Genomic DNA, 25543 nt, shown 5'->3' on the forward strand with positions numbered 1-25543 from the left:
ATCGTCCAAATCTCTACCTGTCATATTAATAACAGGGCGTCGAATAACAGTTTCTCGCTGCGATGTCGTCTTCAGTCGACTAAATTTTGCAGTCTGTCGGGATGTGGCCACCTCATGAATCCAATCTGATTTGGCCCAAGTTGTACCATCAATCCAATTTCAAGAGTCATAGGGTATCTCCACAGACATCTTCAGGTGCAGGCGATAAAGTTCTTCAGAAACCAGGTCCAATTTTCGGCGAGTGAAGTGGATCCTCTCCTTAACAATAGCAGAGCCAGTTTTTGTTAAAATCTTATTCATAGACGTCGTTTTTATAAAATGTACTAATCTGGCAAACTTCGGAATTATGCCCTGGTGACGGCACCTTAGTAAAAAACTTAAAGAGCTCAGTAATCTCGCTCTCAAGTGTCTTTCTGTGTTGTACACGGTACACAATTCCGTAGCCGGCCGGAGTGGCCTTGCGGTTCTAGGCGCTACAGTCTGGAGCCGAGCGACCGCTACGGTCACATGTTCGAATCCTGCCTCGGGCATGGATGTGTGTGATGTCCTTAGGTTAGTTAGGTTTAATTAGTTCTAAGTTCTAGGCGACTGATGACCTCCGAAGTTAAGTCTCATAGTGCTCAGAGTCATTTGAACAATTCCGTAAAATGACATCAATGATAAAATCCACTACAGTTATAAAAATTATTTATTTCTAAAAAAGAAAGCAAAACCTGGTTTCAGGGCCTGTGACATATCTTCAGCTGCATCTGCAAAATTATGAACCAATAATTGCACTTATCCACATAGTTACCATAAGAGAGGGTAAACGAAATGTTGAGGAAAAAGGACCCTGTACATATATGCAACACTGAGGTTAAAGTAGATTAAAATTTGGTAAAATAGGACACGTAAGCGACTCAACTGTTTACACCATCTGACGGTCAAATTTTGTATTAATGTAAGCGCCAAAATCGATCGAAAATGAAAAATGGTGCAAAATGTCGAAATTGTGAGAGAAACGGGGGAAAGCTGTAGAGAAAGACGTGTTATATGCAGCATCTACAAGAGCTAAGAAGAAAAAAGTATGGGTGCAAGACCAAGAACGAAGTGCTCAAATTGAAGAAGGTGTAAAACAGGATGTAGTCTTCCGCCCCTACTGTTCAGTCTATACATTGAAGAAGCAATGATAGAAATAAAAGAAAGCTTCAAGAGAGGGGTTGAGGGAGCTTTAGAGGCTAAAAACTGTGGGAGAAGACAGAGGATGGCCTACATCCAACATATAATTGAGGACGCAGGCTGTAAGTGCTGTCTAAGATGAAAAGATTAGCACAGGAGAGGAATTAGTGGCAGATCGCATCAAACCTGACCGAAGATTGATGACTCTAAAGAAAAGGGCACCAATTCAAATGTAAAAAACCACACACTAGCATCCGTTGAAGTGAAAGCTAACTTCATGTACTACATCTTCATATGGATTCATTGTAAACCAAAATAAACTGACAAAATTCCTGTAATGCTACTCAACCTCCACGCTTAGGGAGCATAGTCCCACAATTGTCACTAATATGTATCTATACAAAGTTGTAATCTGTAATTAATGCCTCGCAGGTACTTGAGGAGAGTTAGCTTTCACTGCAGCGTATGCTAGTTTGTGGTTGCTTAGGCCTGTTGTTGGTGGGTATATTAATTCAAATTTTGAGCATCAGATGGCATGAGCATTCCACATGCTTGCCTGACGGGCGCTAGGCTTCTCCCGTTGGCATTTCAACATTGGTATGTGCTTAGTATTGGTCTGATTCGTTTGTATGCAGCACTGGTGCGTCAAATATTTTACTCACAGGGTTACATTGTGTTTCTCACACATCTCTGCGGGTGCACCCAGTCTATATAAACCCTTTCCTTGGAGGTTTCAGTGTCTGGAAGATTGCATACCTATCTTCATAGGGATACGTGTGTGGCACGCCCTTAAGCCGGACTGTTGTTAAGTTTTGTAATGGGGATTTCAGGTGTCCAGGCGTCAATACTTTGTACTTGTATTTGATTCTACTTAACAGCGGTTCTGCTCTTTTAATAGGGGATCTACATCTACATCTACGTGATTACTCTACTATTCACAATAAAGTGCCTGGCAGAGGGTTGAATGAACCTCCTTCAAGCTGTCTCTCAACCGTTCCACTCTCGAACGGCGCGCGGGAAAAACGAGCACTTACAATTTTTCTGTGCGAGCCGTGATTTCTCTTATTTTATCGTGATGATCATTTCTCTCTATGTAGGTGGGTGCCAACAGAATGTTTTCGCAATCGGAGGAGAAAACTGGTGATTGCAATTTCATTAGAAGATTCGGACGCAACGAAAAGCGCCTTTGTCTTAATGATTGCCACTCCAATTCACGTATCATGCCTGTGGCACTATCTCCCCTATTTTGCGATAGTACAAACCTTTGTCCTTTTATGTAGTCCGTTCTCTGCGAGAGCTCGTGGTCTTGCGGTAGCGTTCTCGCTTCCTGTGCACGGGGTCCCGGCGGGGTCAGGGATTTTCCCTGCCTCGAGATGTCTGGGTGTTGTGTTGTCTTCATCATCATCATTCATCCCCATTACGGTCGGAGGAAGGCAATGGCACACCACCTCCGCTAGGACCTTGCTTAGTCGGCGGTGCGGGTCTCCCGCATCGTTCCCTACGTTCCTCGGAGTATGGGACCTCACCATCTCTGCGAGAGGCTTTCTGGCAGGCCTAGAAGAGGATATTCTGTTCCACGCTATGTAACAGGAGTGCACTGTTTCATCATGTATTAATTTAGCTTAACCTCGGTTTTTCTTCTTGTATGGACTCACATATTAGTGTACGTACAGGGACGTTTCCTAAGTATTTCTGCTGGTTCCGTTTAGCTTTTCGTATGATAACAGTGTGAATAGGTGTTATTAATGATTTATAAGTTTATTATTTATTTACAATTTTTGAGATGTTCTCGAAGATGGGAAACAGGGTCTGAAGCCGGGTAGTGCTTTCCTTTTCAGAAATATATAATTTTTACAACCGTGGCGGGTTTCATGGCTGATGACGAATATCAATAGTTGTGGATACCATATCAAGAGGAAGTAGTTTGGGGTAAGACTGCAGCACTACGCGCCTAATTTCTCGGAATGATTCTTGTCACATACTTAACTTGCTCAGAGCTGAGAGAACGACAACCCCACTTGTCTGAATCATGGATTAATATATTAACTGGTTAACACTGTACCCTTCTTAAATTGTTGTACATTCTGTTAAGCATAGTATTGTTCAGAAAATGTTACATGTGAAGATCACACGAAGTTTTACTCTGTCTTTCCAATTTATACAATATGTGATCAAAAGTATCCGGACACCCCCAAAAACATACGTTTTTCATATTAGGTGCATTTTGCTGCCACCTACTGCCAGGTACTCCATATCAGCGACCTCAGTAGTCTTTAGACATCGTGAGAGAGCAGAATGGTGCGCTACGCAGACCTCACGAACTTTGAACGTGGTCTGGTGATTGGGTGTCACTTGTGTCATACGTGTCTATGCGAGATTTCCACACTCCTAAACATCCCTATGTCCACTCTTTCTGATGTGATAGTGAAGTGGAAACGTGAAGGGACACGTACAGCACAAAACTGTACAGGCCGACCTTATCTGTTGACTGAGAGAGACTGCCGACAGTTGAAGAAAGTCGTAATGTGTAATAGGCAGACATCAATCCAGACCATCACACAGGAATTCCAAAGTGCATCGGGATCCACTGGAAATACTATGACAGTTAGCGGCAGGCGAGAAAACATGGATGTTATGGTCGAGCGGCTGCTCATCACGCTGGTAAAAGCCAGACGACGCCTCGCTTGGTGTAAGAAGCGCAAACATTGGTCCATTGAACAGTGGAAAAACGTTGTGTGGAGTGACAAATCACGGTACACAATGTGGCGATCCTACGGCTAGGTGTGGATATGGCGAATGCTCGGTGAACGTCATCCGCCAGCCTGTGTAGTGCCAACAGAAAAATTTGGAGGCAGTGGTGTTATGGTGTGGTCGTGTTTTTCATTGAGGGTGCTTGCACTCCTTGTTGCTTGCTTGCCACTATCACAGCAAAGGCCTACGTTGATGTCTTAAGCACCTTCTTGCTTCCCACTGTTGAAGACCAATTCGGGAATGGCGACTGCTTCTTTCAGCACGATCGAGCACCTGTTCATAATGCACGGCCTGTGGCGACAATAACATCCCCGTAATGGACTGGCCTGCACAGAGTCCTGCCCTGAATCCCATAGAAAACTTTTGGCATGTTTTGGAACGTCGACTTCTTGCTAGGCGTCACCGACCGACATCTATACCTCTCCTTAGTGCAGCACGCCGTCAAGAATGGGCTGCCATTCCCCAAAAAACCTTACAGCACCTGATGGAACGTATGCCTGCGAGAGTGGAAGCTGTCATCAAAGTTAATGGTGGGTCATACCATATTGAACTCCAGCATTACCGATGGAGGGCGCCACAAACGTGTAAGACATTTTCAGCCATGTGTCCGAATACTTTTGATCACATAGTGTACTTCATTCTAAAATAATTGTCTTGGCATATCATTTCACAAGAATAATTACTCTCCCCTCCCCTCGGTTTTTCATTACGCATTACCACATGCAACAGACTAAATATGTATTTAGAAACAGAAATCCAATTCAGCCGCTGCCTGCTTGCATGAAGTCTGCAACAATATTGTCAAGACTGAAGGTAAGTGGAAATTTTGGTTAGGGGCAGATAATTTTCATTTGCGTTGTGCATTTAATACAAAGACAAGTTGCATTCAGATCTGTTACAGTTCAGTTCAAATTAGATTCTGTTTAGTCAAAAGTCATCATACGACTCTAAGTTGGATAACAGTTTGTGAATACCTAGTTTTGGTAATACGTAGACTTTCATAGTATGGGAGGTTAAGTTGGGCTAAATTTCAGACAGTGACAAATATAGTGGGGAGGTTACATAATATTTAATGATTAGACCACGTTAACATGGCAGCCGTCAGCAACTGTAGAGTTATGGATACAGTGGAAATCACATATCCAACCAGTGGCATGTCAGAAGTTTATTCAAACCTTTACCCAGGTTTCGACAGAGGTAAACCTGTCATCTTCATCTTCATAACAAATAATAAAATGTGTTAAATAACACAAGACTTAGTCACATGCCTCATGGTTATGCTATAGAATTTACATAGATTATTTACAAAACCTTATGACTTCGTTTCTCTTCGCGTTATGTGACATGTGTTATTACTTCTTCTGAGGGAGACAGGTCTATATCTGTCTAAATCTATGTAAGGGTTTGATTAAACTTTTGACGTGCATCTGGTTGGCTGTATGATTCCCGTTGTACCCATAATTCCTCATTACAGAATGGTGCGTGGATACTTTTGACCAGATAATGTATGTAAAGGACTCACACCATAATTCGGTTTCACTGTTGCAGATTTTATTGGTGATTCGTATACAGGCACAATCTGCTATCAGATGTAGATTTGACCCAATGTTACACTGGGAAGTAATGACTGAATCTTTAGAACAGAGCAATGAGAATGACTAATCATTTAGAGTGGAAGTCAGAAGTTTCGAGTAAGCTTTTGACTCAGTTTAAATCAAACTGGCACCATGCTAGAAGCCTACAATAACAATGCATTTATCCTGTCAATGTAAGTATACTGCAGAACATATACACACATACAAAAAAAAATTTTGCATCTGCTCGGTTCCGAGAGTTCCGGAACCTGTACAGAAAATTGGAACAGAGATCAACATAAACATCATTTCCGCTCTTTTTATTGCTCTTGAAAATCGCACATTGCATGTTGTACCAACATACGGCGAGACCTTCAGAGTTGGTGGTCCAGACTGCTGTACACACCAGTACCTCTAACACCCAGTAGCACGTCCTCTTGCATTGGGCATACAATCCACAGGTTCATCAAGGCACTGTTGATCCAGGTTGTCCCACTCCTCAACGGCGATTCGGCGTATCTCTCTCAGAGTGGTTGGTGAGTCATGTCGTCCATAAACAACCCTTTTCAATCTATCCTAGACATGTTCGATAGGGTTCATGTCTGCAGAACATGCTGGCCACTCTAGTCGAGCGATGTCGTTATCCTGAAGGAGATGTGCACGATGGAATCGCGAATTGTCGTCCATGCTGCCGATATGGTTGCACTATCGCTCGGAGGATGGCGTTCAAGCATCATACAGCCGTTACGGCAGCTTCCATGACCACCAGCGGGGTACGTCGGCTCCTCATCGTGCCACCCCAAAACAGCAGGGAACCTCCAACTTTCTGCACTCACTGGGCAGTGTGTCTAAGGCGTTCAGCCTGACCGGGTTGCTTCTATACTCGTCTCCGACTATTGTCTGGTCGAAGGCACATGCGACACTAATCGGTGAAGAGAACGTGATGCCAATCCTGAGCGGTCCATTCGGCATGTTGTTGGCCCATCTTTAAAGCACTGAATGGTGTCGTGGTTGCAAAGATGGACCTCGCCATGGACGTCGGGAATGGAGTTGCACATCATGCAGCCTATTGCGCACAGTTTGAGTCTTAACACGACGTCCCGTGGCTGCACGAAAAGCATTATTCCACAGGTGAGGTTGCTTTAGGTTCCTCCGAGCCATAATCCGTAGGTAGCGGTCATCCACTGCAGTAGTAGCCATTGGGCGGCCTGAGCGAGGCATGTCATCGACAGTTCCTGTCTCTCTGTACCTCCTCCATATCCGAACAACATCGCTTTGGTTCACTCCGAGACGCCTGGACACCTCCCTTGTTGAGAGCCCTTCCTGGCACAGTGACAATGCGGGCGCAATTGAACCGCAGTGTTTGCCGTCTAGGCATGGATGAACATCAGACAACACGAGCCGCGTACCTGCTTCCTGGTGGAATGACTGGAACTGATCGGCTGTCGGACCCCTCCATCTAATAGGCGCTGCTCATGCATGGTTGTTTACATATTTGGGCGGGTTTAGTGACATCTCTGAACATCAAAGGGACTGTGTCCGTGATGCATTGATTCTAATTGGTCTGTAAAGGAAAGACTCTAATCAGGATGCATTACAAGTTTTTACTTTTGGTAATGAGACTATAACCTTTAATGTCAAAATTATTTCAAACAAAAAGATTAGCATTGTTTAGAACGCAATGGAGAGATATGTGTTAGCAATTATCAGGATAGTCAGGGAAATAATGATTTAGGGAAAAGTTGGAGATCTACATCTACATCTATATCCATACTCCGCAAGCCACCTGACGGTATGTGGCGGAGGGTATCTTGAGTACCTCTATCGGTTCTACCATCTATTCCAGTCTCGTATCGTTCGTGGAAAGAAGGATTGTCGGTATGCCTCTGTGTGGGCTCTAATCTCTCTGATTTTGTCCTCATGGTCTCTTCGCGAGATATACGTAGGAGGAAGCAATATACTGCTTGACTCCTTGGTGAAGGTATGTTCTCCAAACCTCAACAAAAGCCCGTACCGAGCTACTGAGCGTCTCTCCTGCAGAGTCTTCCACTGGAGTTTATCTATCATCTCCGTAACGCTTTCGCGATTACTAAATGATCCTGTAATAAAGCGAGCTGCTCTCCGTTGTATCTTCTCTATCTCTTCTATCAACCCTATCTGGTACGGATCCCACACTGCTGAGTAGTATTCAAGCAGTGGGCGAACAAGTGTACTGTAACCTACTTCCTTTGTTTTCGGATTGCATTTCCTTAGGATTCTTCCAATGAATCTCAGTCTGGCATCTGCTTTACCGACGATCAACTTTATATGATCATTCCATTTTAAATCACTCCTAATGCGTACTCCCAGATAATTTATGGAATTAATTGCTTCCAGTTGCTGACCTGCTATATTGTAGCTAAAAGATATGGGATCTTCCTTCCTATGTATTCGCAGCACATTACACTTGTCTGCATTGAGATTCAATTGCCATTCCCTGCAGCATCCGTCAATTTTCCATTGTTACAATCTCTCGATATACCACAGCATCATCCGCAAAAAGCCTCAGTGAACTTCCGATGTCATCCACAAGGTCATTTATGTATACTGTGAATAGAAACGGTCCTACGACACTCCCCTGCGGCACACCTGAAATCACTCTTACTTCGGAAGACTTCTCTCCATTGAGAATGACATGCTGCGTTCTGTTATTTAGGAACTCTTCAATCCAATCACACAATTGGTCTGATAGTCCATATGCTCTTACTTTGTTCCCTAAACGACTGTGAGGAACCGTATCGAACGCCTTGCGGAAGTCAAGAAACACGGCATCTAACTGGGAACCCGTGTCTATGGCCCTCTGAGTCTCGTGGACGAATAGCGCGAGCTGGGTTTCACATGATCGTTTTTTTCGAAACCCATGCTGATTCCTACAGAGTAGATTTCTAGTTTCCAGAAAAGTCATTATACTAGAACATAATACGTGTTCCAAAATTCTACAACTGATCGACGTTAGAGATATAGGTCTATAGTTCTGCACATCTCTTCGACGTCCCTTCTTGAAAACGGGGATGACCTGTGCCCTTTTCCAATCCTTTGGAACGCTACGCTCTTCTAGAGACCTACGGTACACCGCTGCAAGAAGGGGGGCAAGTTCCTTCGCGTACTCTGTGTAAAATCGAACTGGTATCCCATCAGGTCCAGCGGCCTTTCCTCTTTTGAGCGATTTTAATTGTTTCTCTATCCCTCTGTCGTCTATTTCGATATCCACCATTTTGTCATCTGTGTGACAATCTAGAGAAGGAACTACAGTGCAGTCTTCCTTTGTGAAACAGCTTTGGAAAAAGACATTTAGTATTTCGGCCTTTAGTCTAGCATCCTCTGTTTCAGTACCATTTTGGTCACAGAGTGTCTGGACATTTTGTTTTCATTCACCTACCGCTTTGACATAACACCAAAATGTCCTAGAATTTTCTGCCAAGTCAGTACATAGAACTTTACTTTCGAATTCGTTGAACGCATCTCGCATGGCCCTCCTCACATTACATTTCGCTTCGCGTAATTTTGGTTTGTCTGCAAGGCGTTGGCTATGTTTATGTATGCTGTGAAGTTCCCTTTGCTTCCGCAGCAGTTGTCTAACTCGGTTGTTGTACCACGGTGGCTCTTTTCCATCTCTTACGATCTTGCTTGGCACATACTCATCTGACGCATATTGTACGGTGGTTTTGAATTTTGTCCACTGATCCTCGACACTATCCGTGCTTGAGACAAAACTTTTGTGTTGAGCCGTCAGGTACTCTGTAATCTGCTTTTTGTCACTTTTCCTAAACAGAAAAATCTTCCTACCTTATTTAATATTTCTATTCAGGGCTGAAATCATCGATGCAGTAACCGCTTTATGATCGCTGATTCCCTGTCCTGCGTTAACTGTTTCAAATAGTTCGGGTCTGTTTGTCACCAGAAGGTCTAATATGTTATCGCCACGAGTCGGTTCTCTTTTTAACTGCTCAAGGTAGTTTTCAGATAAGGCACTTAAAAAAATTTCACTGTATTCTTTGTCCCTGCCACGCGTTATGAACGTTTGAGTCTCCCAGTCCATATCCGGCAAATTAAAATCTCCACCCAGAACTGTGAGCACAATTGTGCCGTGCGCATGCGACATCCTTGCCGCTCAGTCACCCATAGTTTACCCTGCCCCATTGCTGGAAAACTGGAAAACGCAGGAGTGCAAGAGGACGCATAACCAACAGCGGGCAGAGATATAGGGACATGTGTGGCAAGCAGAAGAGAAGGCTTTTGCCGGCAGCAGTATTGAGCGTTGGAGCTCCAGTTTTAACTAGGACTAGTGAGCGCTCTATTGGACCTATCATCGCTCGAAGGCAGTGGCCTAGCCTGCATAGTGTTATTGGCGCTGTCATGATAGTTAGAGTTTAGCTGCTTGTTATTCAACCACTGGACAAAGCGAGCCCTCACAGAGAACCGTTCTATACCTGTATCGTGCAGATTAAGGTGACCCCTTTTCTGCAACAGGCAGTAATTTTGTTAGTGACTGACATGTGACCAACTGCATCCTTTCGGATCCAGCTGTAGCGGTTGTTCCTCCAATATTATTTTATCAGTGAAGGCATCCGTTTAAATTTTTGTACCAGGCTATGTTTAGCCGATTTTCTAGACACGTATTCGCGATTTGTGATGAACATGGATTGTATTTGGATTTTAATTCCTACTTGCTTCGTTACTGGGTACTGTGGCTTGGAGACTGTGTATGCAAGCCCACACATACTGTTAAAATGTTTCCTCAAGCTACTTGTCTGGCGTATTTGCTGTTTATTAAACTAGCCATATGTGTAATAATTACGTGGGCTATCCACAAAGTACATTACGTTTTGGAATTAAAAATAAATAAAGTATTGGAAATTTTTTTATTATATACAGATGAAAGCCACACTTAAATACAACTTTTCTACATAGTTGCCATTTAAATAAAGGCACTTATTGTAGCGATGGACGAGCTTGGAAATTCCTTCGTCGTAAAATTCGGCCGCCTGCGCCTTCAACCACGTGGTTACCTCTTCTTGAAGCTGTGCGTCGTCATCAAAACGCTGCATAGCTAACCACTTCTTCATTGCTGGGAATAAGTGGAAGTCGCTCGGTGCCAGGTCGGGACTGTAAGGCGGATGAGGAAACAACTCCCACTTAAAAGATTCGAGAACTTCACGAGTGGCATTTGCCGTGTGGGCCCGGGCGTTGTCGTGAATCAGCAAGATCTTTGAGCCCAACTTTCCCCTGCGCTTGCTTTGTATTGCTCTTCTGAGGCTGTGCAGAGTTTGGAAATACCTTTGAGAGTTTATTGTAGTGCCTCTTTCCAGGAAATCCACAAAATCCACACCTTTTCTGTCCCAAAATAGGTAACCACATGGTTGAAGGCGCAGGCGGCCGAATTTTACGACGTGGAATTTCCGAGCTCGTCCATCGCTACGATAAGTGCCTGAATTTAAATGGCAACTATGTAGAAAAGTAGTACATAAGTGTGGCTTTCATATGTATATAATAAAAAAAAATTTCCAATACTTTATTTATTTTTAATTCCAAAACGTAATGTACTTTGTGGATATCCCTCGTATATTGTGTATTGTTTGTTTGCCACTTCCGGCCACCAAGCTTAGCTAATTCATTCACTGACCAGCTACCATTGTTGTTTGCCTTTTTGTGGCCCAGAGAGGTGAAGTGTTTACCTTTTTTGATGTTCTAAATTTCAGTTGTGTAAGATATCGGCCAAGGGTCCTTAATACACTCCAGAAAAGGAAAAAAGAACACATTGACACCGGTGTGTCAGACCCACCATACTTGCTCCGGACACTGCGAGAGGGCTGTACAAGCAATGATCACACGCACGGCACAGCGGACACACCAGGAACCGCGGTGTTGGCCGTCGAATGCCGCTAGCTGCGCAGCATTTGTGCACCGCCGCCGTCAGTGTCAGCCAGTTTGCCGTGGCATACGGAGCTCCATCGCAGTCTTTAACACTGGTAGCATGCCGCGACAGCGTGGACGTGAACCGTATGTGCAGTTGACGGACTTTGAGCGAGGGCGTATAGTGGGCATGCGGGAGGCCGGGTGGACGTACCGCCGAATTGCTCAACACGTGGGGCGTGAGGTCTCCACAGTACATCGATGTTGTCGCCAGTGGTCGGCGGAAGGTGCACGTGCCTGTCGACCTGGGACCGGACCGCAGCGACGCACGGATGCACGCCAAGACCGTAGGATCCTACGCAGTGCCGTAGGGGACCGCACCGCCACTTCCCAGCAAATTAGGGACACTGTTGCTCCTGGGGTATCGGCGAGGACCATTCGCAACCGTCTCCATGAAGCTGGGCTACGGTCCCGCACACCGTTAGGCCGTCTTCCGCTCACGCCCCAACATCTTGCAGCCCGCCTCCAGTGGTGTCGCGACAGGCGTGAATGGAGGGACGAATGGAGACGTGTCGTCTTCAGCGATGAGAGTCGCTTCTGCCTTGGTGCCAATGATGGTCGTATGCGTGTTTGGCGCCGTGCAGGTGAGCGCCACAATCAGGACTGCATACGACCGAGGCACACAGGGCCAACACCCGGCATCATGGTGTGGGGAGCGATCTCCTACACTGGCCGTACACCACTGGTGATCGTCGAGGGGACACTGAATAGTGCACGGTACATCCAAACCGTCATCGAACCCATCGTTCTACCATTCCTAGACCGGCAAGGGAACTTGCTGTTCCAACAGGACAATGCACGTCCGCATGTATCCCGTGCCACCCAACGTGCTCTAGAAGGTGTAAGTCAACTACCCTGGCCAGCACGATCTCCGGATCTGTCCCCCATTGAGCATGTTTGGGACTGGATGAAGCGACGTCTCACGCGGTCTGCACGTCCAGCACGAACGCTGGTCCAACTGAGGCGCCAGGTGGAAATGGCATGGCAAGCCGTTCCACAGGACTACATCCAGCATCTCTACGATCGTCTCCATGGGAGAATAGCAGCCTGCATTGCTGCGAAAGGTGGATATACACTGTACTAGTGCCGACATTGTGCATGCTCTGTTGCCTGTGTCTATGTGCCTGTGGTTCTGTCAGTGTGATCATGTGATGTATCTGACCCCAGGAATGTGTCAATAAAGTTTCCTCTTCCTAGGACAACGAATTCACGGTGTTCCTACTTCAATTTCCAGGAGTGTATTTATAACTGGTACCCGAACTTCACGCCTTCTGTTTTTGACTGGGCAATGCGCTGTAAGACTCACTATGTTTATGAATCTGACAGCCTGCCTGCCTGACCACTGTCGGTTGCAGGCCGTCAGTTGGCCTCTTCTAACCAGCGGGACCATCACTGACACTGAGGCAGGATCAGCTTTCAAAGAAACCACAACAGACCCCCAACCTGTCCTTCAGTGAGCTCTCGTTTGACACCACTAAAATCGCAAATGGCGGTGGTTTGGGGTCAGTAGAGTGCACGCTACAGGGCGTCTGGCTCAGAGCTGTCCTTGGAGTAACCGATTTCTAACAAGGGAACCTCCCCATCGCACCCCCCTCAGATTTTGTTATAAGTTGGCACTTGAAAAACTGGACACAGATCAATCGAGAAAACAGGAAGAGATGTGTGGAACTACGAAAAAAATAAGCAAAATATACGAACTGAGTAGTCCATGCGCAACATAAGCAACATAAATATATTATGAGCTCAGGAGCGCCGTGGTCCCATGGTTAGCGTGAGCAGCTCCAGAGTGAAAGGTCCGTGGTTCAAGTCTTCCCTTCGAATGAAAGATTTATTTATTTTCTTTATTTTCGCAAAGTTATGATCTGTCCGTTCGTTCATTGACGTCTCTGTTCACTGTAATAAGTTCAGTGTCTGTGTTTTGCGACCGCACCGCAAAACCGTGCGATTAGTAGACGAAAGGACGTGCCTCTCGAATGGGAACCGAAAACATTTGCTCGCAAGGTCATAGGTCAACCGATTCCTCCACAGGACACCACGTCTGATATATTCTATATGACACTGGTGACGGCATGTGCGTCACCTGACAGGAATATGTTGTCGACCCATCTAACTTGTACACTTGGCGAGTGAGTAAAAAGATTCTTCTACCTTGCCGATTTAGGTTTTCTTGTGGATGTGATAATCACTCCCAAAAAAGTGATGAAAACATGTTTGTCACATGAACTGCAACAAATGGCTGCAACAGTTTCACAGTCGCACAGTTTTCCCTGTGCTCTGTCAAAACATATGTTTTTAACGCTTTCAAATTTTTCCGTGCGTAGACCGTCAAATCCTACATCTGTCCAAACAAATCTGAACATGTCCTGGAATTTTGGAGAGCGAAGTTGATTATGTTTGAGTGCCTTAACTTTGATAATAGTCTGAAAATAATAAAAATTTTACTCGGGGCAGGTTTGAACCAAAGCCATTCCGTTTCGCAGCTGCTCACGCTAACCACGGGGCCACGGCGCTTCGTAGTTCATTGTGCCCTTGATGCTGCCTATCTTTCACATGGACTACTCAGTTTGTATATTTTGCTTATTTTTTTCATAGTTCCACACAACTTCTTCCTGTTTTCTCGATTTATCTGTGTTCAGTTTTTCAAGGCCTATCCACTGTGCCAACTAGTAATTAAATCTGAGGGGGGTGCGATGGGGAGGTTCCCTTGTAAGAGTTCGTCGTGTCACTGTGGTGCCATCCGCTGCTGGAACTGCTGCTGCAGATGCAGTACGGTGCTCGCGAGCCATACGCAGAACACGATGGTCTTCCCTCTCGGTAGTGCCACGTGGCCGTGCAGAACCCAGTCTTCTTGCGACCGTACATTCCTGTGACCACAGCTGCCAGCAATCATGTGCAGTGGCTACATTTCCGCCAAGTCTTTCTGCATTATTGCAGAAGGAACATCCAGCTTTTCGTAACCGTATTGCAAGACCTCGTTTGAACGCATTGTGGGGTTAATAATGGTGTCTTTGTCACCTTAGAGGCATTTTTGACTAACATAAGCTCGTCATGTCCGTTTGTAACGCTGGAAATGCATATCCTTCTATTTAAATCTATTGCACTATAAATTCGTTTTCCTTATTTTTGTTACCTCAAGATATGACATTTCTGTCTCTTTATATATTGTAATTGCTTTACTGTTTGTATATATATATTTATGTATTTATGTTTGTTTGTTTTGTGAATATTATTTGTATTTATATGCTGGGTCTGGCCTAGGGAAAACTATGCTTTCGAACGGATACATCGATAGGTCGTGTGAAGAATCAAAGTGTGTAGGATCTTTGGTAGTGTTAACTCTGTCGCGTGGAGCGCGGGCAGAGAAAGAGAGTCTGGCTGGAGTAGCGAGTGGAGCAGGTGTGTTGTGTGAAGCTCCCGCGAGTTGCCGCGCTTTCGGGGTTTGGCAGCATACAATTACGCTCGACTTGCGATGATAGTTTCTGACATGGTGTCGCGGCCGGGAAGCATTAGCTGGCGCACATCAAGAGCCCGTTTCGCCTGGTGACCGTGTCGAGAAGAAGGCGCGCCAACGTCCAGCTTCTGCAACAGCGACGGCCGACAATGAGTGACTGTCGCCACCTCCTCGATCGACGGCTTCAAACCTTCAGTCAACCAACAAGGCAGACTGGAAGCACGTAAAGTTTTAGAACTGTATGGCAGACCTCAGCTTTTCAAACTTTTAAAATTGTTGCATCACAAAATTACAGCAACTTAGCATGAACCTTTGTTGCTCATTGTCCCAATCGCATTACCAAGCAGGGTCCCTTCCTTTTCCGAAATGAACCCGAGTGTCGTTGAAATTCAGACGCCAGCATTAAAGTACAATATAATTCAATTTCGCTGCTTTAATTTCAAAGTTCAGTTAAAGTATTCATAGATGGCTACAATATTTAGATTACACAAGCACAAATTAAGAGTGCGAGTTTTGTTACCGTATTTTAGCTTACCTGTGACTGCAGCTCAGCTTGGTACGTACTAAATTTTACTATTGTTAATTGTTCAGAATCATTTAATTCAAGTTCAAAGTTAAATCTCTTATTTCTAAATTGCGTAGATTCAAGTAGCTTTTGAAATGATTATTGAGGTAGTCCAAGACTAACCTATTTTACTGAATTTCGATGTGCTTCAGAAAGAAAGCTCACTATTAACTTCAGTCACTAAATTAACTTTCGATTTTCCGGTTTTATTAATTCTTTTGCTAAATTAAGTCAGAGTGTAGCGAAATTTATTACTTCTGACAAACTTTCAGTTTTCACACTACACTTGTCAACCTTCAGTTGCCACGCTTCTAGTGCTAATTATATGTGTAATAATCTTTCTTGTTCAGTTACTATAGTAATTGTCCTTAGGACTGGCGACCGTAATTTCCCCCAAATCTTAAATATCTAATTACCGCTAGTTGATTGTTAACGTAACGGCCGCACATTTACTTTCTTTATTAACTTTACCCCTTTTTCAAAATTAATTTCCACCTCTTTCATTAGCATTTTTCCTTTCATTTAAATGTAACCCTTTCCTCCCTCTTTACCGACAAATTAACTTCGGTGACGATTGCTTTTTCCCAAATTTCCATTAGGTACACGCGGTTTAATTTTTCACTGTCATTAAGGTCGATATGTGAGGGGAGGTTACACGTTCTCAAAGGTAACTAACACACACAACCGTTACAGCGTGTGTTTAAAGCAAATATGTTTTGCATACTCAAAGTGGCGCTAAAAGTGCCACTGTCAAGCGACTGGCGCAAAATTCGAATATACATCACCTTTCAGAAGTAGCAACAAGCCTACCAACTTTGATTTATGTAGCACAAATCCTTCTTGGAGCTGGGACCTTTTTTCTGGCGGTGTATTTTTCAGTTCTGTATAATACTGGGCGGAGTATTTTTCCATTTATAATTAGTTACTTCATGATTTACAAGTCTAGGCAATTTTCAGCTGTTCTCTGAAGAACTGTACGCCTTGTACCTAGAGTTTTTGATCGGACATTGCTCTGTAGGGCTCATTGTCTTTACAAGCCTGATAGCCTGCCTGCCCACAGAGGTGCGTTTGGACGTAAGCTTAAGGTTCCTTATAATGAATACTAAAAGGCAACTTGTATTCTTAACTAAATCGTGTAAATCCTAAGGTACCTTCACCCATTGTAGCGGGTGTTTATAATTAAAGTGCAGTTACTCACAGAGGTTCAATGTGGGCTCCATTTATCATATGGCAGCGAAACCTGGTGTGATAATACATTAATGTGCAACCGATTTACACTGGAAAAAATTAGTGCCAGTTTTGGACACCAGTTGCAAATCTAGCTCTGTGCACTTTTTGGATGATGGAATGGATCCACGCCGTCATTTGACAAGCCATTACGTGGCTGAACAGTATGGCTCTCAAGATGAAAAACCGTGTTCAGTTAGTGGAACTGTTTTATGTGAACAGCAGTTGTTGAAGTGCTGCATTCGCATACTGAAAGGTCTGAGTCGAGGCCCGACATCATTAAATGGTTTAAATAAAATTATGACAAACTCCGAAAACGCGGTTGAGCTCGATGGGACACCTGGAAGAGGAAGGTGTCTTATGCCAGCTGAAGTTATTGACGAGGCTGCTCTTGCTCTAACTGACCGTACAACATGCGCCCCTGTAGCGCTAGTTCTCGTGCAGTGTCACGAGAATTGTCCATCCCATGTCAACACTACGGAAAGTTTTGCGGTCTATTTTACACTGGTACCCACACAAGATCCGGACGGTGCAGCAACTGAAACCTCGTGATCCGAGTCATGTTCTGAATTTGGTCTTCGGTGTCTGGCACCGATCAGAGATGATGACAAGTAGCTGGGCAATATTCTATGGAGCGACGAGGCACATTTTACACTACAAAGTGCCGTGAATACAGAGAACTGCTGAATTTTGGGTACTGTTAAACCAAATGTGCACGAAGAGCCACTGCACTCGCCGTATGTGACTGTGTGTCCGTGAGCACCTTTATTCTGGGTTTATACTTCTTTGAAGAGTAGGCCTATACTTCCAAAGCACATGCCAGGTGTACCGTGACATTTGAACGTTATCGAGATCTCCTTATACAACGTGTCATTCCTGCTTTGGAATAGCGCAGGTGTGTCGAAACAACTCTTCCCATGCGAGTTGTGACAATACCTCATGATGCTCACCCAGTTGTGAGTTAACGAGCGTTTCACTCTCATTTAAATATACGACCGAAAAAGTAAGCCTTCAGGAATTGTGAAACGAACCTTGTCATCCAGGACCGTGAGCCACAAAGAGCACAGATTCGCCAAGAGATGGGGAAATTACACAGGCGTCTATTGTGCTGAAAGAGGCCTAGGCGCTGTAGTGTGAGAGTGAGACAGGCGAGAACCTACGACATAGGGAAATCCCGTAGAAGCCGTTTGTGGCCAGGGATACGTAGCAGTGTTAAATATGGCGGATCTAAGATTGGCCATAAAGGGAAACATTTATGAAGACTATTTAATTCTGTATTACTTAAGGGAATGAAGCCACAGTAATTGTAATCTACCATCCTTCATAACATTTCACAGCGATCCCATTAAAACTTCAATATTATTCATATCCATAATAGTTTAGGATTTACTGTTGAAGTGAAATTAACAAATTTTATAACCAAGACCTCAGTGTTAAAATCTGAACGCTCTGGTCGATCTTAACGATCGACATTTCATACAGGGTGTTACAAAAAGGTTCGGCCAAACTTTCAGGAGACATTCCTCACACACAAATAAAGAAGAGATATTATGTGGACATGTGTCCGGAAACGCTTAATTTCCATGTTAGAGATCATTTTAGTTTCGTCAGTATGTACTGTACTTCCTCGATTCACCGCCAGTTGGCCCAATTGAAGACAGGTGGTGTTGACTTCGGTGCTTGTGTTGACATGCGACTCATTGCTCCACAGTACTAGCATCAAGCACATCAGTACGTAGCATCAACAGGTTAGTGTTCATCACGAACGTGGTTTTGCAGTCAGTGCAATGTTTACAAATGCGGAGTTGGCAGATGCCCAGTTGATGTATGGATTAGCACGGGGCAATAGCCGTGGCGCGGTATGTTTGTATCGAGACAGATTTCCAGAACTAAGGTGTCCCGACAGGAAGACGTTCGAAGCAATTGATCGGCGTCTTAGGGAGCACGGAACATTCCAGTTTATGACTCGCGACTGGGGAAGACCTAGTACGACGAGGACACCTGCAACGGACGAGGCAATTCTTCGTGCAGTTGACGATAACCCTAATGTCAGCGTCAGAGAAGTTGCTGCTGTACAAGGTAACGTTGACCACGTCACTGTATGGAAAGTGCTACGGGAGAACAAGTTGTTTCCGTACCGTGTACAGCATGTGCAGGCACTATCAGCAGCTGATTGGCTTCCACGGGTACACTTCTGCGAATGGTTCATGCAACAATGTGTCAATCCTCATTTCAGTGCAAATGTTCTCTTTACGGATGAGTCTTCATTCCAACGTGATCAAATTGTAAATTTTAACAATCAACATGTGTGGGCTGACTAGAATCCGCACGCAATTGTGCAATCACGTCATCAACACAGATTTTCTGTGAACGTTTGGGCAGGCATTGTTGGTGATGTCTTGATTGGGTCCCATGTTCTTCCACCTACGCTCAATGGAATTCGTTATCATGATTTCATACGGGATACTCTACCTATGCTGCTAGAACATGTGCCTTTACAAGTACGACACATGTGGTTCATGCACGATGAAGCTCCTGCACATTTCAGTCGAAGTGTTCGTACGCTTCTCAACAACAGATTCGGTGACCGATGGATTGGTAGAGGCGGACCAATTCCATTGCCTCCACGCTCTCCTGACATCAACCCTCTTGACTTTCATTTATGGGGGCATTTGAAAGCTCTTGTCTACGCAATCCCGGTACGAAATGTAGAGATTTTTCGTGCTCGTATTGTGGACGACTGTGATACAATACGCCATTCTCCAGGGCTGCATCAGGGCATCAGGGATTCCATGCGACGGAGGGTGGATGCATGTATCCTCGCTAACGGAGGACATTTTGAGCATTTACTGTAACAAAGTGTTTGAAGTCACGCTGGCACGTTCTGTTGCTGTGTGTTTCCATTCCATGATTAATGTGATTTGAAGAGAAGTAATAAAATGAGCTCTAACATGGAAAGTAAGCATTTCCGGACACATGTCCACATAACATATTTTCTTTCTTTGTGTGTGAGGAATGTTTCCTGAAAGTTTGGCCGTACCTTTTTGTAACACCCTGTATAGAAGCGCATCATTAAAATGACAAATACTGTAAATATCAACTCTGTAACTTTATTTGTTTAAAAGATGCAGTAAATTTAAATTATATGTACATTCAGTTTAGCATCAGATCATTATTTCCCCCACACAAAACACATTGAACGATGAGAACATGACACCTTATTGAATCATTAGGTAATAGAATATTTGTTGTCAAGTTTAGTGCGTAATAGTTACTTTTGTTCTTTATTCAAAGTTAAGAAGGAAATTGTATTGGTTTATGTTAATATGTAAAATAATGTTGAATAAGTTGTAGCCAATCATATGGACGGCTTCAGGAAAGGGAACTACCCTAGTCAGTTGAGTGGGGATGCTCGGCGCGTTAGAAAACGCGGCCCCAGTTTTGGTCTAGACAACAAAAAGTTCTGATTGTGACGCGAAAGCGGACAGTCGGTTTTTACGTAGCTGGGAAGTGAAACGACTTAGAAATTTTCACGTTGTGTGGGATCGTGGGACGTAGTCTCTGAGCGATGAGCAGCTGCGCCTGGGGGTTGGGATTGTTTGGGGAAGGAGACCAGACAGCGTGGTCATCGGTCTCATCGGATAAGGGAAGGATGAGGAAGGAAGTCGGCCGTGCCCTTTCAAAGGAACCATCCCAGCATTGGCCTGGAGCGATTTAGGGAAATCACGGAAAACCTAAATCAGGACGGCCGGACGCGGGATTGAACCGTCGTCCTCCCGAATGCGTGTGCTACGACTGCGCCACCTCGCTCGGTGCTGCCCCTGGTGTGAACTCTTAACTTTTCGTTTAGTTAACGAGGAAGAGTATTGGACATGTAATTCTAGGTGAGACCGTGAATGATCGAACTGTGTCAAATAGATATGCGCTCGAGTGAAATACTAATTCTAAATACGACACTTTCGCTAAGTTTGCTTAGTGAATAAACATTATTCTAACAAAACCGCAACTGTGTGGTCTACATCATTTATGGATCGTTAATTTAGTTCCCAATATTATTATTACTGTTATTAAATGTTATATTAACTACGTACACTCCTGGAAATGGAAAAAAGAACACATTGACACCGGTGTGTCAGACCCACCATACTTGCTCCGGACACTGCGAGAGGGCTGTACAAGCAATGATCACACGCACGGCACAGCGGACACACCAGGAACCGCGGTGTTGGCCGTCGAATGGCGCTAGCTGCGCAGCATTTGTGCACCGCCGCCGTCAGTGTCAGCCAGTTTGCCGTGGCATACGGAGCTCCATCGCAGTCTTTAACACTGGTAGCATGCCGCGACAGCGTGGACGTGAACCGTATGTGCAGTTGACGGACTTTGAGCGAGGGCGTATAGTGGGCATGCGGGAGGCCGGGTGGACGTACCGCCGAATTGCTCAACACGTGGGGCGTGAAGTCTCCACAGTACATCGATGTTGTCGCCAGTGGTCGGCGGAAGGTGCACGTGCCCGTCGACCTGGGACCGGACCGCAGCGACGCACGGATGCACGCCAAGACCGTAGGATCCTACGCAGTGCCGTAGGGGACCGCACCGCCACTTCCCAGCAAATTAGGGATATTGTTGCTCCTGGGGTATCGGCGAGGACCATTCGCAACCGTCTCCATGAAGCTGGGCTACGGTCCCGCACACCGTTAGGCCGTCTTCCGCTCACGCCCCAACATCGTGCAGCCCGCCTCCAGTGGTGTCGCGACAGGTGTGAATGGAGGGACGAATGGAGACGTGTCGTCTTCAGCGATGAGAGTCGCTTCTGCCTCGGTGCCAATGATGGTCGTATGCGTGTTTGGCGCCGTGCAGGTGAGCGCCACAATCAGGACTGCATACGACCGAGGCACACAGGGCCAACACCCGGCATCATGGTGTGGGGAGCGATCTCCTCTACTGGCCGTACACCACTGGTGATCGTCGAGGGGACACTGAATAGTGCACGGTACATCCAAACCGTCATCGAACCCATCGTTCTACCATTCCTAGACCGGCAAGGGAACTTGCTGTTCCAACAGGACAATGCACGTCCGCATGTATCCCGTGCCACCCAACGTGCTCTAGAAGGTGTAAGTCAACTACCCTGGCCAGCAAAATCTCCGGATCTGTCCCCCATTGAGCATGTTTGGGACTGGATGAAGCGTCGTCTCACGCGGTCTGCACGTCCAGCACGAACGCTGGTCCAACTGAGGCGCCAGGTGGAAATGGCATGGCAAGCCGTTCCACAGGACTACATCCAGCATCTCTACGATCGTCTCCATGGGAGAATAGCAGCCTGCATTGCTGCGAAAGGTGGATATACACTGTACTAGTGCCGACATTGTGCATGCTCTGTTGCCTGTGTCTATGTGCCTGTGGTTCTGTCAGTGTGATCATGTGATGTATCTGACCCCAGGAATGTGTCAATAAAGTTTCCCCTTCCTGGGACAATGAATTCACGGTGTTCTTATTTCAATTTCCAGGAGTGTATTTCGCAAACATGCTATCAGCCAGACAATTTAACCAAAGGGTCACAAGTGTCTAATTTATGGCGTGTAGTGTGACACGTGCTGTTCAAGCCCTAGACGAGTTTGAGTCATGACATTTCGACGAAGCATGTGAGCCCGAACATCTTTGGGATGTTATCTCACACAGCGAAAGATCTGCTTAGTGCAATTTCCACGTAAGCGTTATTCCAGAAATTGTCCAGGTGCATCGCCTGCAAGATCACCTCATCTGAATCCATATGACTTTTGGATCTGGAGATATCTAAAAGAACCCGTTTACCAGGGATATATTAGGTCTCTATCTGATCTAAAGGCCAGTATACAGGTACATGTTGCTCATATTCGACGGGAACTACTGCGAGGAACTGTTAATCACGTCGTTTTAGGGATGCAGCATATCGTCGACATCTGCAGTGCTCATATTCAACAAATTGTGTAAGCAGCTGTTAATAATTCACTCGACATTATGTCTTCCTCAATTGTTTGACCTTTACGGCCCACGTCCCATTCCTAATCCATTAAATACTCGTATGGTGAAATTTCTATAACTGTTTTTTGCATCAGTTTTTTTTTTTTTTTTTTTTTTTTTTTTTTTTTTTTTTTTTTTTTAAGTCTGTTCCACATTAACGCATTAGAATCTCTACCAAGTCTCGCTGCCCTACAAATATTACAGCCCACACTGTATCTATGCGATAGGTGCGGTTTAACTATACCACCCCGTAGACCTTATTGCACGGTCGCTGGCCATTGGTTCTGTCACCCTGTATCTGTCTTAAATGTTGTTAAAGGTATTTGAGTACTGAAATTTGGTTCACTTAAGGTTGATGAGTGTTGCTGTAAGCTGCTCTCTACGGGCGAGGCATCTTTTTCCTAAACGAAACTTGTGTGTAAAATTTAATTACTTGGAAGGGCTTCGGGGTGGTAAACATTTATCATTGTATCTTAAGCAGTTTGTCCGCTTGCTAAGTCTAGTTGTTCATTAAATTGAAGTACTTGACCTGTAATTATCTGTTGACAAGCAACGCGATATAACAATTATTAATTCTTGCTGTAACTGGTTAGTATTTTAAAATTATTTTGATAAGAAAAGGATGGCTATTTTACTTTTTGTCCGTCAATGTGTGGCGATATCTGTAATTTGCAGTCAGTCTTGTAGCGGCCTTGTAGGCATGACATGTTTATTTATTTTATTTACACGTCTAGTTCCGTAGGACCAAATTGAGGAGCAAATCTCCAAGATCATGGAACGTGTCACTAAATGAAATTACAACATAAAAGTAATAACAGATAAAATAAAATGTTTATGAACCCAAAAAAGTCAAGCAATAAATGTAAGTAAACGCAGTCAACAATATAGCATAGCTTAATTTTCCAAGGAACTCCTCAACAGAACAGAAGGAGTGACCCATGAGGAAACTCTCCAGTTTCGATTTGAAAGCGCTTTGATTACTGCTAAGATTTTTGAATTCTTGTGGAAGCTTACTGAAAATGGATGCAGCAGTACACTGCACGCCTTTCTGCACAAGAGTTAAGGAAGTCGATCCAAATGCAAACTGGATTTGTGCCTATTATTAACTGAGTGAAAGCTGCTAACTCTTGGAATAAGCTGATACCGTTAACACGAAACGACAGTAAATAATACATATATATATATATATATATTGAGAGGCCAATGCCAGAATGCCAGACTGATGAATAGGGGTCAAGAGGATCGTGAACTTACACCACTTATTGCCCAAACTGTCCGTTTATGGGCCAAAAATATCCTTTTAGGGTGGGAAGAGTTACCTCAAAATATAATACCATACGACATAAGCGAATGAAAATAAGCAAAGTAGACTAATTTTCGTGTCGAACAATCACTCACTTCTGATAGCGTTCGAATATTAAAAATGGCAGTATTAAGTCTTTGAACAAGAACCTGAACGTTGGCTCTCCACAACAGTTTACTATGTACAGGGTGTTTCAAAAATGACCGGTATATTTGAAACGGCAATAAAAACTAAACGAGCAGCGATAGAAATACACCGTTTGTTGCAATATGCTTGGGACAACAGTACATTTTCAGGCGGACAAACTTTCGAAATTACAGTAGTTACAATTTTCAACAACAGATGGCGCTGCAAGTGATGTGAAAGATATAGAAGACAACGCAGTCTGTGGGTGCGCCATTCTGTACGTCGTCTTTCTGCTGTAGGCGTGTGCTGTTCACAACATGCAAGTGTGCTGTAGACAACATGGTTTATTCCTTAGAACAGAGGATTTTTCTGGTGTTGGAATTCCACCGCCTAGAACACAGTGTTGTTGCAACAAGACGAAGTTTTCAACGGAGGTTTAATGTAACCAAAGGACCGAAAAGCGATACAATAAAGGATCTGTTTGAAAAATTTCAACGGACTGGGAACGTGACGGATGAACGTGCTGGAAAGGTAGGGCGACCGCGTACGGCAACCACAGAGGGCAACGCGCAGCTAGTGCAGCAGGTGATCCAACAGCGGCCTCGGGTTTCCGTTCGCCATGTTGCAGCTGCGGTCCAAATGACGCCAACGTCCACGTATCGTCTCATTCGCCAGAGCTTACACCTCTATAGATACAAAGTTCAAACGCGGCAATCCCTCAGCGCCGCTACCATTGCTGCACGAAAGACATTCGCTAACGATATAGTGCACAGGATTGATGACGGCGATATGCATGTGGGCAGCATTTGGTTTACTGACGAAGCTTATTTTTACCTGGACGGCTTCGTCAATAAACAGAACTGGCGCATATGGGGAACCGAAAAGCCCCATGTTGCAGTCCCATCGTCCCTGCATCCTCAAAAAGTACTGGTCTGGGCCGCCATTTCTTCCAAAGGAATCATTGGCCCATTTTTCAGATACGAAACGATTACTGCATCACGCTATCTGGACATTCTTCGTGAATTCGTGGCGGTATAAACTGCCTTAGACGACACTGCGAACACCTCGTGGTTTATGCAAGATGGTGCCCGGCCACATCGCACGCCTGACGTCTTTAATTTCCTGAATGAATATTTCGATGATCGTGTGATTGCTTTGGGCTATCCGAAACATACAGGAGGCGGCGTGGATTGGCCTCCCTATTCGCCAGACATGAACCCCTGTGACTTCTTTCTGTGGGGACACTTGAAAGACCAGGTGTACCGCCAGAATCCACAAACAATTGAACAGCTGAAGCAGTACATCTCATCTGCATGTGAAGCCATTCCGCCAGACACGTTGTCAAAGGTTTCGGGTAATTTCATTCAGAGACTACGCCATATTATTGCTACGCATGGTGGATATGTGGAAAATATCGTACTATAGAGTTTCCCAGA

The sequence above is a fragment of the Schistocerca cancellata genome, chromosome 7, assembly GCF_023864275.1.
Source record: "Schistocerca cancellata isolate TAMUIC-IGC-003103 chromosome 7, iqSchCanc2.1, whole genome shotgun sequence".
In the NCBI taxonomy this organism is placed as follows: domain Eukaryota; kingdom Metazoa; phylum Arthropoda; class Insecta; order Orthoptera; family Acrididae; genus Schistocerca; species Schistocerca cancellata.